This window comes from Stegostoma tigrinum, chromosome 1, assembly GCF_030684315.1.
Source record: "Stegostoma tigrinum isolate sSteTig4 chromosome 1, sSteTig4.hap1, whole genome shotgun sequence".
NCBI lineage: Eukaryota > Metazoa > Chordata > Chondrichthyes > Orectolobiformes > Stegostomatidae > Stegostoma > Stegostoma tigrinum.
The window spans coordinates 180,530,969-180,545,476 of NC_081354.1; the positions used below are offsets into that span (position 1 = coordinate 180,530,969).

The 14,508-nt window shown below is 45.5% G+C and overlaps 2 protein-coding genes across 5 annotated transcripts in view; one reads left to right on the forward strand and one right to left on the reverse strand.

The window, feature by feature from the left end:
- LOC125453402 (INSYN2B protein-like) overlaps positions 1 to 2,779 on the reverse strand; it is a 133,485-nt gene extending 130,706 nt beyond the window's left edge. For both annotated transcript variants that reach the window (XM_059650440.1, XM_048532933.1), the window contains exon 1: positions 2,571 to 2,779. The gene's annotated coding sequence lies outside the window, so the exon portion shown is untranslated. The remainder of the gene's footprint in view (positions 1 to 2,570) is intronic.
- Positions 1 to 14,508, forward strand: part of LOC125454992 (dedicator of cytokinesis protein 2-like) — a 1,138,509-nt gene that overhangs the window by 581,529 nt on the left and 542,472 nt on the right. The window lies entirely within an intron of this gene.

Here is a 14,508-nt window from a genome sequence, read left to right on the forward strand (position 1 = left end):
CTAGGCAGACTGTACAGCACAGAAACAGGCTATTCAAACTGACAGGTCCAGGACAGTGCTCAGGCTCCTCTCAAGCCTCCAGCTTGTTATTCTGGTTCATACACTTTCCTTTCTGTCAGAGGTAATATTGGAATAATGCAGACCATGATGGCCCTCCAAAGCTTCAGTTTAGTTTTGGCAGACTCGGATCTTGCAAGCGTTGATGTTTTTGCTGCCTTCAACTTATCAGAAACGTCGATACGTTCAAGCTGACATCCCTGACCCAGGGGGCCTGAACCCCGTACAGCGACCAAAGTGTGGGAGAGAGAAGGTGTGGCAGCAAACTAGCCTGAGAGTGGTGATGCCTTGGAAACTCCTGGAGTTAGATTCAAACAGATTTGCCCAGATTCTTCACAGGGTTTCTGCTAAAACTTTTGCAACAATCATTCCATAAGCGCTAACCAAAGAACCACCAACTGCATGGTTAACCCCATAAACACCATCTCCTAAAAATGTATATGGGCCTCAGGAGGAAACGCACACAATGTGGATTTGAGCAGAATATTAACAAGTATGATGGGAAAGAAAACATTGTGTGGTCTGGAATTTTAAATATTCCTTACCATATTAAACAATTTAAAGAGCTCACGATATGAATTACTTGTGAAAAGCAGTGACTGTAATGCAAATGAAATATATCAAAGCACAGAGAACCTTTTAAGGCATTCCTTTATTGAATAAGCTGTGCATATCCAATTGTGTGTGTGTGCGCACGCATGCATGTCTATATATGTGTGTGTGTGTGTGTGTGTGTGTGTATGTATGTCTGTGTTTCTCTGTCTGTCTGTTTCTCTGTCTGTCTGTCTATGTGTGGGACTAAAACATATTTGCTTATGCCTCACTCAATAAACTTGCAGTTTTTATTTAACATCGCACAAAGCTGCCCAGGATTATTTAATGTTCACTCTGGCCACCGGATGAGGTGAAGAAGAGGTTGGAGGAGTAGGATCTTGATTCCATGGCTTAACAGCCTCAACCAAAGGCTGTGCAAACTAAAAGCACAGGCTAGCCCTGTTGAAATTTCTGACTCATGCAGAGAGCAGGAGACATGCCCACAGATGCTCCCCACAGACGATCCTCACCAACAGGGTGCAACACACTCCACCAATGTACAATGGGACTGCCCAATGACAGACCAATTGGCACACACTGCCAACATTGTGTGCTGGCAGGGAGCAGTACTCATCCGTGATACTTCCCATTTACAGTGGCCAGCACAGCTAACCTACAAAGCAACACTCCCCATCCAGGCTCCCTGTCTATAGATATCAATATTCCTCATTCACAATCCCCAGGGACTCTCAATCCAGGGAGCAACTTGCCCGACCTCTAACAACCCCCACCAACACTTCCCATGCATGAGGGAAACAGTCCCAGCATCCACATTGTCTGGTGACACTGCCCATTGACACTGGCGGCTGACGGCTCCCAGCTGACATGGGGAGACATTTCCTCCAACATTCTTCGCTGACACAGCAAGACACTCCCTGCAACATTTCCTACTGGCATTCCCCCCCCCCCCCCCCCCCCCGCCTCCACTGACATTCTCCGCCAACAGGCAGAGATACACTCCAATGACATAGTGGTCACACTTTCCACCAATGTTTGTGGGATCTGGCCATAGCTGAATTGACTTTGCCTTTCCAGCATCACAACAGAGACCAAATTCCATAATCTACTTCATCAAGTACATTGGGGGGAATGTCCTGAGGTCAGGGTAGGCGCTATATAAATGCAAGTTCATCCTTTATTACAGGCCGTATTATTGAGACAGGCGCCGGAAACATCGGTTCTACGAACTTCTGACTGACGCTTTCGGCTAACTGCTAGATCATTGAGAACTCAAGAAGGCCATTTGCCCCATTATGCCTGTACTGGCTCCTTGATTTAGCGGGCTGATAAATTAGTTCCAACAACAGCCCGCTTGTCCTTTCTCAGTAGACCTGCAAATGATGTCCTTCCCTGTTCCAAGTGTGTATCCAATCCCCTTTGGAAAGTTACTACCATGGGATCTGCTTCCACTACATTTTCAGGGATGTGGGTGAAGTGGTTGGAGGGTGAAAAAAAAGTTTGTGGCAAGTGACTATTTTAATGTTGAGGTCCTGCTGTTGGCCGCAATGAAGGCTGGAACACACTTGTCAAGTCAGAGAGGGCAGTGAGAGCAGAGCAAAAAATTCAGTGCACAGGCACAATAAGACACGAACACTTTCCCCGCACACGTCTGCGCACACAGATAGTACTTGTGAAAATGTGTAGCCCGTGCTGGGACAGGATTCAGTCTGAAAGCTCAGCCTAAATCCAAGAGGCTCTCGCAATCCAAATCCCCTGGATGCAGAACGCAAGGCGCTCCCTTATCGAATCTTAATGGAACCGGGGGAGCACCAATGTGTTCCAGCTCCGCTGCAGATCTCAAACATAAAGTACCACACACACACACACACGCGCGCAAAATAATACATACTGACTCAAAGTTTCCATTCTCCAGAAAAGCAACTGCTCCTTTTTGGATAAGGACATCAAGCCCCACCTACCTGCAGAGTAGAAACAGTAACATCCTCAGCTTTTCCTTAATTGTCAGTGCGTCTCTCTCCCTCTGTCTCTCCCCTTACTTCAGTAAGGCAACATGTCTCATCCAGAAGTTCCCTCGCGATGAAAGACAGAAACGACAGCTGAAGCACTCTGGACGATCCGCCTTTTACATTGGTCACAGTGGCTCTCTCGCACAGTATCTTGAAGCCAATGAGCCCTCCTCCTTCCTGCTCCCACCCTCCCTCCCTCCCCCCCCCCTCCCCCCGAACACCACCACCTCTCCTCGCCTCTTTCCTATTCCCACCGAGTCTTGGACAGGAGGTATTTTCCAAACTGGTGATCAGTCGAGCCTCCTCGTGGTAGGGACGCCGTGCTGGGGGAGCATGTGCGAGACTTAGTCTTGAGAGATACAGAGTGTTTGTGTGTTTCTGGTGTGCGCGCTGTGGTGTATGTGTGTGAGTATGTATGTATAAGTATGCTGTGAGTGTATACTTATGAATGTAAACTGTGTGTGTATGTCTAAATCTGTATCTATCTGTGTGTATATGTGGGCTGTTCTGTCAGTATCTGTGTGTACTTATATATGTGTGCAGTTCTGTGTATTTGTATGTGTGTGTGTGTATATGCGTCTACACGTGCAGTTCTGTGTAAATATATCTCTGTGTAAGTTCTGTGTGTGTATCTGTTTGTTTGTCGGTGTGAGCTATCAGTAGCTCGCAGTCTCCACCGCTGTCCTATTCTGCAGATGGCAGAGTGGAGTTCTGAAGGGGAGGAGAATGAATGTGTTTTACAAGATTCCCAGCTGCTGATGAAAGCACGTCACTTGTGAGGTAATTATGAATCTTTTCGTCCATGCTGATGGGAGTGCTTTGCTGCTGTGTGCATGTGTGTGTGTCTGTATTACTGTTCCTTCATCCACCCACTGAAAATCAATGCAAGACAGAATTGCTGTCGTTAAGCGTCTCACGCCGGTGTCAGTCAACAGTCAGGGGATCTGCAGTGGTTTAATACTCTGTCCAGATGCCCTGGAGTTGACTGAAAGGTCTCACCGCCCGACCCCTCTCCCATCCCTCCGCAAACGCCCCCACCCCCACCCCCTTACCAGAGAGAGCATGTTGGTCACAAAATTACATCAAGAGTCCAGAGACTGATCCCCTTAAAGCTGGGCTGAATCTGTCAGAGGACAGCTCTATTGCCAGCATCAGCTGCAGCTCAGTTAGTAGCACTCTCTGATCAGCTCTGAATAAAAGGCTTCGGTGCATAAAGCCTCCAATCCAGAAACCTGAGCACAGGATTCAATCTGTCCTGGAACTTGCTACCAGAGGTGCTAAATTTCAGATGGGATATCCCTCGCCCCCCCCCCCCCCGCACACAGCCCACCCAAAATCGTGTCTGCCCCTCACCTGTGAGAGTAAAGCAGGGCAGGAGTGTTCTTCCCCTCCCCTCTCTCCTGGCCAGTTTTTATTTGTCAGTCGACAATCTCAGGCCAGCACCTCATTCCAGCTTGTGGGATTTTGTTATATGCAACGCGGCTGCTGCCTTCAACCAAGAAAAACAGAAACCGCTGGAGAAATTCAGCAGGCCTGGTCGCATCTGTGAAAAGATTTAACGTTATGTTTCCAGTGACCCATGCTGTTGCTTCTCCTTCATTGTAGCACTTTGAAAGCACTTCATTGTGTGATGTGCGAAGGCTGCGAAAGGTGCTACATCTTTTATTCATTCTCAGGATGAGGGCATCACTAGCTGGGCCAGCATTTATTGCCCATTCCTAATTGCCCAGAGGGCAGTTAGTAGTCAACCACATTGCTGTGGGCCTGGAGCCACATGTAAGCCAGACCAGGTAAGGATGCCCAAAAGGATATTAGTGAACCCAGATGCCCAGAACCCTACCTGGGTCTCTGGATTAGCTGTGCAGCGACAATACCACCTGGTCATCGCCTCCCCTGAATATAATCACATAAATGTGGTTCTTGGTATTCTAATTGTTTTCAGCTATCCTGCGCTGACTCAGGGATGGGGTGACTTGGGGAGGCCTGACCACATATTGGAGCTGGGTGTCAGTGGACTGTGAGTGAGGAAAACATGTAGCATCCTCAAGGATGGTGAATGAGATAGTTGTGTGTGTGATTGTGTGTATGTGTGCAGACAGGGGGATGTTGGAAGAGGGAAGTTTCTAAGATTGCTGAGCTAATCCTCGAAAGACATGGGTTCAAGTTCAATTCAAATTTAAATTCAGTTCATGAAATCTACTAATCCCAGTTGTTACAACCAGACCGTGGACTGTGTTCCACAATTTGCTATAGTTTATGATAGGCATACCCCAAATCATTAATGTCTTGAATAAAGAGGAATGAATTGGCTCCTCTTTATTCATCCATACTCTCGGTTGGTTAGATACGGTTCATTTAAAGAAGATCCATTTGCTACCATCATCTCTGACCCACAATTAATTTGTGCTGTAAAAGAAGCCAATTTGGTCAGACTTTCCTGAAAGGACACGTCCTTTAGAGAGAGAGCATCAGTTACTAAATGCACGAAGAAATAATTAGACAACGCACAGAACACACACACATCAAAGTAAGCAGTAGGTCGAAAAAAAAGACAGAAGTTAAAAGAAATCAGATCAGCTTCTGAGACACTTCTGAAGTGTAGCTAATAGATAGTTTATAATTGTGTACGGAGATAATATATGGGTAATGAAAGCCTTTACAGTGGATGATACCAGTAACATTGACATTGGCAGTCACTTTTAAGATGCTTGGTTTTGCAGTTTGCTACAGATTCTTTTGACTTGGTTGCTTTTGTCAGTGGCTGGCTGGTAGCACTCAGAGTGAGAGTTTAAATCTCTTTCTTTACCAACAGCGCAGGAGTGTTTAATGGCTGTCTTCAAATTGTACCCTTCACAGAATGTTAGCTCACACTCTAGGATGTTGAGTGACGAAACCACAAAGAAAGAAGAGTTGAATTTCCCATTTTCCCTGTATTTTTGGATATCCTTGGAAAACAAGTCTGCAGGGGATGGCCTCTTGCTGTGAAGGACTTGGATAGTCAGCCTTTCATTATCTCCTCCTGGTTGGTCTTTCAATTTGAAGTTTCCCTGATATGTGTGATATCCCATGAGTGTACAAAGGACTCTTCCAGACATTCTTGGGATTTACACTGCCGTCATTTTTTTGGCTGTAGCAGCCCTCATTAAAAATGACACATATTGGAATTAATAATGCAATATGTCCATCAGTGACCTGATGTCATGATCCACGACCATAATGCAACCATTGTGACCGTGAAGCTCTCATTAACTGCTGCAAAATCCATCTGATTGACTAATGTCCTTCCAGGGAAAGAAATCTTCCTTCCTTAGTCAGTCTGGCCCACATGTGACTCCAGTTCTATTGTAAAATAGCAGATTCTTAGCTGTCATTTGGAACAGCTTATCAGGCTACTAAATTCAATGGCAGCTAGGGACAGACAGAAAGTACTAGTCTTGCCAGTGACACCCGCTTCCCAAAAAAGAATATTTTTTAACAAAATTCTTCTTTGTAAGTGATGGAGTGAAAGATGAAATACATGCCAACAGGAAAGGCAGTGAAGGCATAATCAAACCTGTAGTCATAGTATATTTGAAAAACTTAGCCCTGAAACATCTTCAAATAACACAACCTGAAGCATAATTCATGTACATCTGTAGCCTCAGTGATAGTAAGCCGATGCTGGAGTCAGAGATAGCATAGTATGGAGCTGGAGGAACACAATTGGCCAGGCAGCAAAAAGGCAGCAGGAAAGTTGACCCCTCTTCAGAAATTTCACCTTTCCTGCTCCCCTGATGCTGCCTGACCTGCTATGTCCCTCCAGCTCCACACTGTGTCATCTCTCAATCTGTAGCCTGTTTGGCAATAGCGCATCTTGCAACAAATGACTGATTAACCTGCTTATAGACCATGCAGTCATAAGATACAGGAGCAAAATCAGGCCATTTGGCCCAATGAGTCTGCTCTGCCATTAAATAACGGTGGCTTAGCAGTTAGCATTGCTGCCTCACCGCACCAGGGACCTGGGTCCGATTCTACCCTCAGGCAATTGTCTGTGTGGAGTTTGTACATTGTCTGTGTGTGTTCCCGTGGTTGCCGCTCACAGTCCAAAAGTGTGCAGGTTAGGTGGATTGGCCATGCTAAGTTACCTGTAGTGTTCAGGAATATGCTATTTTAGGTGGATTAGCCATGGGAAGTGCCAGGTTAGAAGGATGGGGTGAGATTCTCTTCAGAAGTTTGGAATGGATTTCATGAGCCAAAGGGCGTGCTTCACACTGTAGAAATTCTAGGATTAGCTTTATATTGACTGTGGGAGCAGAATATATCTCATCATCGTTGTGGTTGAGGTGCCACTAAAATGATACCAGAATGGAGAGGGCACATCTAATGAAATGACAGAACAGTGTCTCCAGATAGCAAAGAGACAAACGAGGGATCACCTAATCATCTTCAAAATTCTGAAAGGACTTGATAGGCCACTTTAGAAAAGATGTTCTCACTTGCAGGAGAGAGCAGGATGAGGAGCAATCAATAGAAGATGATCACTTACAAATCCAATAGGGAATTCAGAGGCAAGAAATAACCTCACAGATGCTCTGCAATGGTGCTATCTGCTGTTTGTGTCCTGAAATCCACCTCCTGGGTGTCCTCTCAGATAAGTGTTTAGACACTGAGCTTTCAAATTTCCTTTTAAATACTTACTTTTAAGCACGTTTTGATGAAGTGTGGAATCTGCTTGCACAATCCTTTCAGGCAGTGAATTTCTCATTATGGCCTCAAGGGGAGGTGATGGGTGTAACAGTGTTGTCACTGGACTGTTAATCTAGGGACCCAGGTTCACATCCCGCCATGGCAAATGATGGAATCTGAGTCCAATGTTTAGAAATCTGGAATTAAGAGTATAATGATGACCATGAATCTGTCATCAATTATTGGGGGACAAACCCAAATGGTTTACTAATGCACTTTAGGGATGGAAACTACCATCCTTACCTGGTCTGGTCTACATGTGACTCCAGTTCTATATACTCTTAACTGCCCATTGGGCAATAAATGCAGGCCCAGCCAGTGATGCCCACATCTGGTAAATAAATTAAGAAAGTCTCTGCTCTCGTTATCTCTCGTTGTGTATCTCGTCACCTAAATTTCCATTCTTTGTTTACTAGATCTCCCACCACTGAAAATGTTTCCTCCGTATTTACTCTATGAAAACCATTTTTGATTTTGTTAATCTCGATATTCTGTTGATCTTACCAAGTCTAAAGGGGAACAGTGCCACAGCCGCTTCCAACCCAGTGCCAAACTGAAGCCCCTGGGGGACCATTTCCAAAGAACATTCCAGTAAAACAGCCAGACCCCCAGCAGAGAAAGTATGGCTGGTGGACCTTGCTGTTCTAACATATGGGAACAATAATACCCCAGGAGGCTCTGACTGTCATAGAAGGTCAGTCCTGAAATAATTTCCTCATGAGAACAGACAGCTTTCCCAGTGAATCAGATGCGTACCTGTTGCTAGGAACAAATGTCGGAGCAAATTACTGCAAATGCTGAAATCTGTACTGAAAACAAGAAATGCTGGAGATCACAGCTGGTCAGGCAGCATCCATGGTGAGAAAGCAAGCTAATGTTTCAAGTCTAAATGACTCTTCATCAGAGCTCTGATGTATTGTATTCGTATTTTTATATTCCAGCACACATACACCCTCTTGAGTGTCTCAGATGAACCTACTCCTACCACATTTATAGGCATTCCATAACCTAAGTATTCACTGTGTGAAAATGTTTATTTTGGGGAATTCAACCCATAATCATGACTGTAGTATTGAAAATGCAGTACCTGACCTATGCGCAGGAGGACTTCACGAGCAGAAGTAAACTTATTTGAGAAAGAGGTACAGATTTTAAAAGCATGAAGAATTATTGAGACAGAGGATCAGCCATGGTCGTACTGAGTGGGGAACAGACTCAAAAAGGCCGAATGGCCTACTTCTGCTCCCATTTCTCTGATTAGTGATCATGTTATCTGGCTTCAGTGATGTTGAGAAGGTTGGCTTATGAGGAGAGCTTGAGTAGACTTGAAATAATTGCACAGAGGCCGCTGTCCTGTCACCAAATCACCCTTTATTTACTTGTGCACAGTCCACTGGCTGTAGCCAGCCAGCTCGGAGTCACTCCCCTGAACAGAGGAGATTCTAAATCTCCTGCTTGTATTGGCCAGCCAGGGCTTTCCTGACTGGCCCAGGTTAATAACCCCAATGAAGGATCTCGTAGTCAGTACAAAACCGGGACTGTACTCAGTGGAATTTAGAAGAATGCGGTGGGACCTCATAGAAACATATAATTTTGTGAAGGGAACAGATGAGGTAGAAGCGGGGAGGTTGTTTCCACTGGCTGATGAAATGAGATGTCGGGGACATTGTTTCGAAACATGGGGGAGCAGATTTAGCACTGAGTTGAGGAGGAACTTCTTCACCCAAAGGGTTGTGAATCTGTGGAATTCCCTGCGCAGCGAAGCACTTGAGGCTACTTTGTTGAATGCTTTTAACGCAAAGATAGATTTTTGAACTGTAAAGGAATTGAGGGTTATGGTGAGTGGGCAGGTAAGTGGAGCTGAGTCCATGAAAAGATCAGCCATGATGTTATTGAATGGCGGATCAGGATTGATGGGCCAGACGGCCTATTTCTGCTCCACTGTCTTACCCTGTTATGTTGGTTGTTGATGATCAGAGCTCCTGACAAGACTATCCCTTCACGTCTTTGAAATAGAATTGTTGGGAGCTTTTAAGAATTAAGCCCCACTGTCTCCTTAGAGAGAAATGATTGGTTTTACCTGGGAGTCAACACTTCTTAGCTGAGGGGTAGAGGTACTAAGGCAGGATCTTCACAATGACCTCAGCCAGTGTGGGAACTGAATCCTCAATGTTGGCGTCACTCCATATCACAGACCAGCTGCCCAGCCAACTGAACTAACTGACCTCCTACCGATGCCTTTATCTACCTAGAAAGGCAGATGAATCCTACACACATAATAAAAGACACATATGGGGAGGTAATGGCCTAGTGGTACTATTGCTGGACAGTTAATCCAGAAACCCAGGCAATGTTCTGCGCATGTTCTACATAAATATCACTGCGTTCTTTCCATTTAATGGATGTTTTGACTGTATTTCGTTGTGTCAAAAATCTTGCCAATATCCATCAACAAATCCAGCAATAATAACTTGCATACGAAACCCTTGACAGCTAGTGCCTTTGTGATCCAAAGTAAAACTGATTAATGCTTCATGTTTAAAAGAAAGCTCGATAGATCAGCAACTTGGTTTCTTAATATAACGTACATGCGAATTATGATTTATTTTATGTTAATTAGGTTTGAAGAGCAGTTCCCTTCACACTCTTTGGAAATGGCAGAAAATGCATTTTAACTATTCTGCACCATTGTAAAGAATGAGCCGTTTTGAATAATAGTTAGGATTTTTCTATTCATTCACAGGATCAGGACATCACTCAGAATGGCAGCATTAATTGCCTGTCCCTAATTGTGCCGAGGCCAGTTAAGTGTCAAGCACATTGCTGTGGGTCTGGAGTCACATGTAGGCCAGACCAGGAAAGGATGGTACTCTCCTTCCCTAAAAAACATGAGTGAACCAGATAGGTTTTTCCTGACAATCAACAATGATCACCATTAGACTCTTGATTCCAGATTTTTTAAAAATTGAATTCAAATTTCACCATCTGCCATGGCAGGAATTGAACCCAGGTCCTCAGATCATTACCTGGGCCTCTGGGTTAGCAGTCCAGTGATAGTGCTACCAGTCCATCACCTCCCTACAGTTTTTTTGGTTCCCTGTCCTCTTCTTCTCCTCCATTCTCGGTTGATTTTATTGCCAGCTTGTCTGGACATCTGTTTCACAATTAATTCATGATATGTGGTCATCACTGACTGGACCAGTATTCATTGCCCATCTCTACCATCTTTGATGGTAGCTCCCTGTCCTATCACCTCCACCACAGGATGGACAAGGGAACTCCAGCTTCCCAGTCACCTTTCAACTTGGATAACATTCCCAAATTATATGTTCTTCTTTGTCAGTGGAATAGACTCCCAGAGCTCTCTGTTAGGGACTCACTTCAAGGACTGCATTGATTGAAGAAAGGCAACACAACAGATTCTAAATGCTGCAGCAATGCCCATCACCCAAGACAGAAAGGATGATAACGCAGGAATGTAAGACAATTATAGCACAGGCCATGGTGTGGTGATAAGATCACTGAACTAGTAAACCATGTACCCAGGCTAATGGTATAGAAACATTGAAAATAGTAGCAGGAGTAGGTCATCTAGGCCTTCAAACAGCCCTACCATTTAATAGGATCATGACTGATCGTCTAACTCAATCCCCTGTTTCTGTTTTTTTCCCATATCCTTTGATTCCTTTTGCCCTTAGAACTTTATTCAACACCTTCTTGGAAATAGTCAGTGTTTTGGCTTTGCCTGCTTTCTGTGGTAGTGAATTCCACAAGCTGACTACTCTGTGAGTGAAGACATTTCTCCTCATCTCAGTCTTAAAGGTCTGGGGATATACATGTGAATCCTACCCTGACAGATGGTGAAGTCAAATTTTATTTTAAAAAATCTATCCTTCAGGGAAGGAAATCTGCCATCCTCATCTGGTCTGGCCTACATGTGACACCAGACCCACAGCAAAGTGATTGCCTCTACTCGGCTTTCTGAAATACCCAAACAAACCACTCAGTTCAGGGCAATTCGGGATAAGTAATAAATACTGGCCCTGCCAGCGATGCTCACATTCCTTCAGTGATGAAATAGTCAAGGCTATTCAAGACATTACATTTGAAAATCGGTCTAGTGCAATTCAGTACCTGTCAGTGATGGGTCAGGAGAACCTGTATGGGTCAGTACCTGTCAGTGATGGGTCAGGAGAACCTGTATGGGTCAGTACCTGTCAGTGATGGGTCAGGAGAACCTGTATGGGTCAGTATCTGTCAGTGATGGGACATGGAGAACTCTATGGGTCAGTACCTATCAGTGATGGGTCAGGGGAACCTGTATGGGTCAGTACCTGTCAGTGATGGATCAGGAGAAGCTGTATGGGTCAGTACCTGTCAGTGATGGGTCAGGGGAACCTGTATGGGTCAGTGACTGTCAGTGATGGGTCAGGAGAACCTGTATGGGTCAGTGACTGTCAGTGATGGGTCAGGAGAACCTGTATGGGTCAGTACCTGTCAGTGATGGGTCCGGGGAACCTGTATGGGTCAGTACCTGTCAGTGATGGTTCAGGGGATCCTGTATGGGTTAGTACCTGTCAGTGATGGGTCAGGGGATCCTGTATGGGTTAGTACCTGTCAGTGATGGGACATGGAGAACTCTATGGGTCAGTACCTGTCAGTGATGGGTCAGGGGAACCTGTATGGGTCAGTACCTGTCAGTGATGGATCAGGAGAACCTGAATGGGTCAGTACCTGTCAGTGATGGGTCAGGGGAACCTGTATGGGCCAGTGACTGTCAGTGATGGGTCAGGAGAACCTGTATGGGTCAGTGACTGTCAGTGATGGGTCAGGAGAACCTGTATGGGTCAGTACCTGTCAGTGATGGGTCAGGGGATCCTGTATGGGTCAGTACCTGTCATGATGGGTCAGGGGATCCTGTATGGGTTAGTACCTGTCAGTGATGGGACATGGAGAACTCTATGGGTCAGTACCTGTCAGTGATGGGTCATGGGATCTCTATGGGTCAGTACCTGTCAGTGATGGGTCATGGAGAACTCTATGGGTTAGTACCTGTCAGTGATGGGACATGGGGAACTCTACGGGTCAGTACCTGTCAGTGATGGGTCATGGAGAACTCTATGGGTCAGTACCTGTCAGTGATGGGTCTGGGGAACCTGTATGGGTCAGTACCTGTCAGTGATGGGACATGGAGAACTCTATGGGTCAGGGGAACCTGTATGGGTCAGTACCTGTCAGTGATGGGACATGGAGAACTCTATGGGTCAGTACTTGTCAGTGATGGGTCAGGGGAACCTGTATGGGTCAGTACCTGTCAGTGATGCGTCAGGGGATCCCAATTGGTCTGTACGTGTCAGTGATGGGACATGGAGAACTCTATGGGTCAGTACCTGTCAGCGATGGGACATGGAGAACTCTATGGGTCAGTACTTGTCAGTGATGGGTCAGGGGAACCTGTATGGGTCAGTACCTGTCAGTGATGCGTCAGGGGATCCCAATTGGTCTGTACGTGTCAGTGATGGGACATGGAGAACTCTATGGGTCAGTACCTGTCAGCGATGGGACATGGAGAACTCTATGGGTCAGTACCAATGTATTTGAAAATTACACAGGGGCTGATGAAGCAAAGTGGGTGACCATCCTGCTGTCTTCCTCCAGCACGACAGATCTGTCTCCCGCGTTACCGTGGGTGGGGACAGGGGCATTCAGCAGCTCACCTACCCGTGAATCCAGTTGAGCTCCAAAAATGTTCAAATTAATGGCCACGTAAGGGCTACATTTAGCGACTGTCACTATTTAATGTGTGTCGGGGAAGGCAGTAGCAAAGTGAATAGCCCAGCAGCTTTTGCGATGTAATTCCTTTTTAGGCAAGATGGGGAAATATCTCCTTTCGGGTCTCTGATTTGCTCATCAGAGGCACTCCACTTTGTGAGCTGATCCCATCCCCGTAACCATGCCCCAGCACCTCTCTGTACTCAGTTCACGTAACCCTGGGGCTTGCAGGCCTCCTGTCAGACAAACACAAAGCCATCAAACAGATTAAAGAAACGAGGGAGAGATGTCAGTGAAGGTGAATGAAACAAAACCCATTTATAAAGCTGTGGGAGGATCTAAATAGGATCTGCAGAGGAGGAGAAGGAGATTCGGTGACTCCTAATGAGGACCTTTTGGCTTGCAGCCTTTCACCCACAATATATCATCCCAGCTTGATTTCAAACTCACTTTAGCAAGGAAGCTCAGCCCCAGGGTGTTAGTGATGGTATATGCAGGAAGTGCTGACATGGAGGTTTAAATTATTGTACCAGTCTTTAGCCAGGGCTCCCAGCATGAGTTGAATTGGTGTTGTTACAGTCAGTTCAATAATTAAACATGTCAACAGATGCTTCATCTTGATACGCACTATCCCTTTCACTTGTTCACACCGAATAGCAAGAATTCCCATTTATAGAGCACCATTCACATCCTCAGGACATCCCAGAGCATTTTTCAATGAATAAATTACTTTGAAGTATAGCCACTATGACCGCAGCATCTCATTTACACTCAGCAAGGTACAACAAATAGCGATGAGGTAATGGTCAGACAATCTATTTTGCTGGTTGTAAATTAATATCTTTTTACAGCCAGTACAATTTTCTGACTCCTCTCCAACCAGTGTTTAGTGAATAATTCACCTTACACTTGGTAAGAGCAGGCACAACCTCAGTTTAGCATCTCATCCAAAAAGTGACAACTCTCCAAAGCAGTTCTCGTAGGAATGTGGAAAATAGAAGCAGGAGTAGGCCATTCAGCCCTTCAAGCTTGCTGTCCCATTCAATATGATCATCGCTGATCATTGAGTTCAGTACCTTTTTCCTTCTTCAGCCCGAAGATAATATCGAACTCCTTTTTGAAAGCATCTAGTGTTTCTGCCTCATTCACCTTCTGTGGCAGAGAATTCCACAGGCTCACCACTCTCTGGGTGAAGAAACTTCCCCTCATCTCAGCCCAAATTGGCCTACTCATATCCTTAAACTGTGAGCACAGTTCTGACCTCCTGGTCATTGGGAGTATCCTTTCTGTGTTTACCCTGTCTAGTTCTGTGAGAAGTTAAGCAGTTTCTGTCAGATCCTCTCCTCGTGAATATGTCCTTCTCTTTGAGCCCGCCTCTCACCCAGGCAAG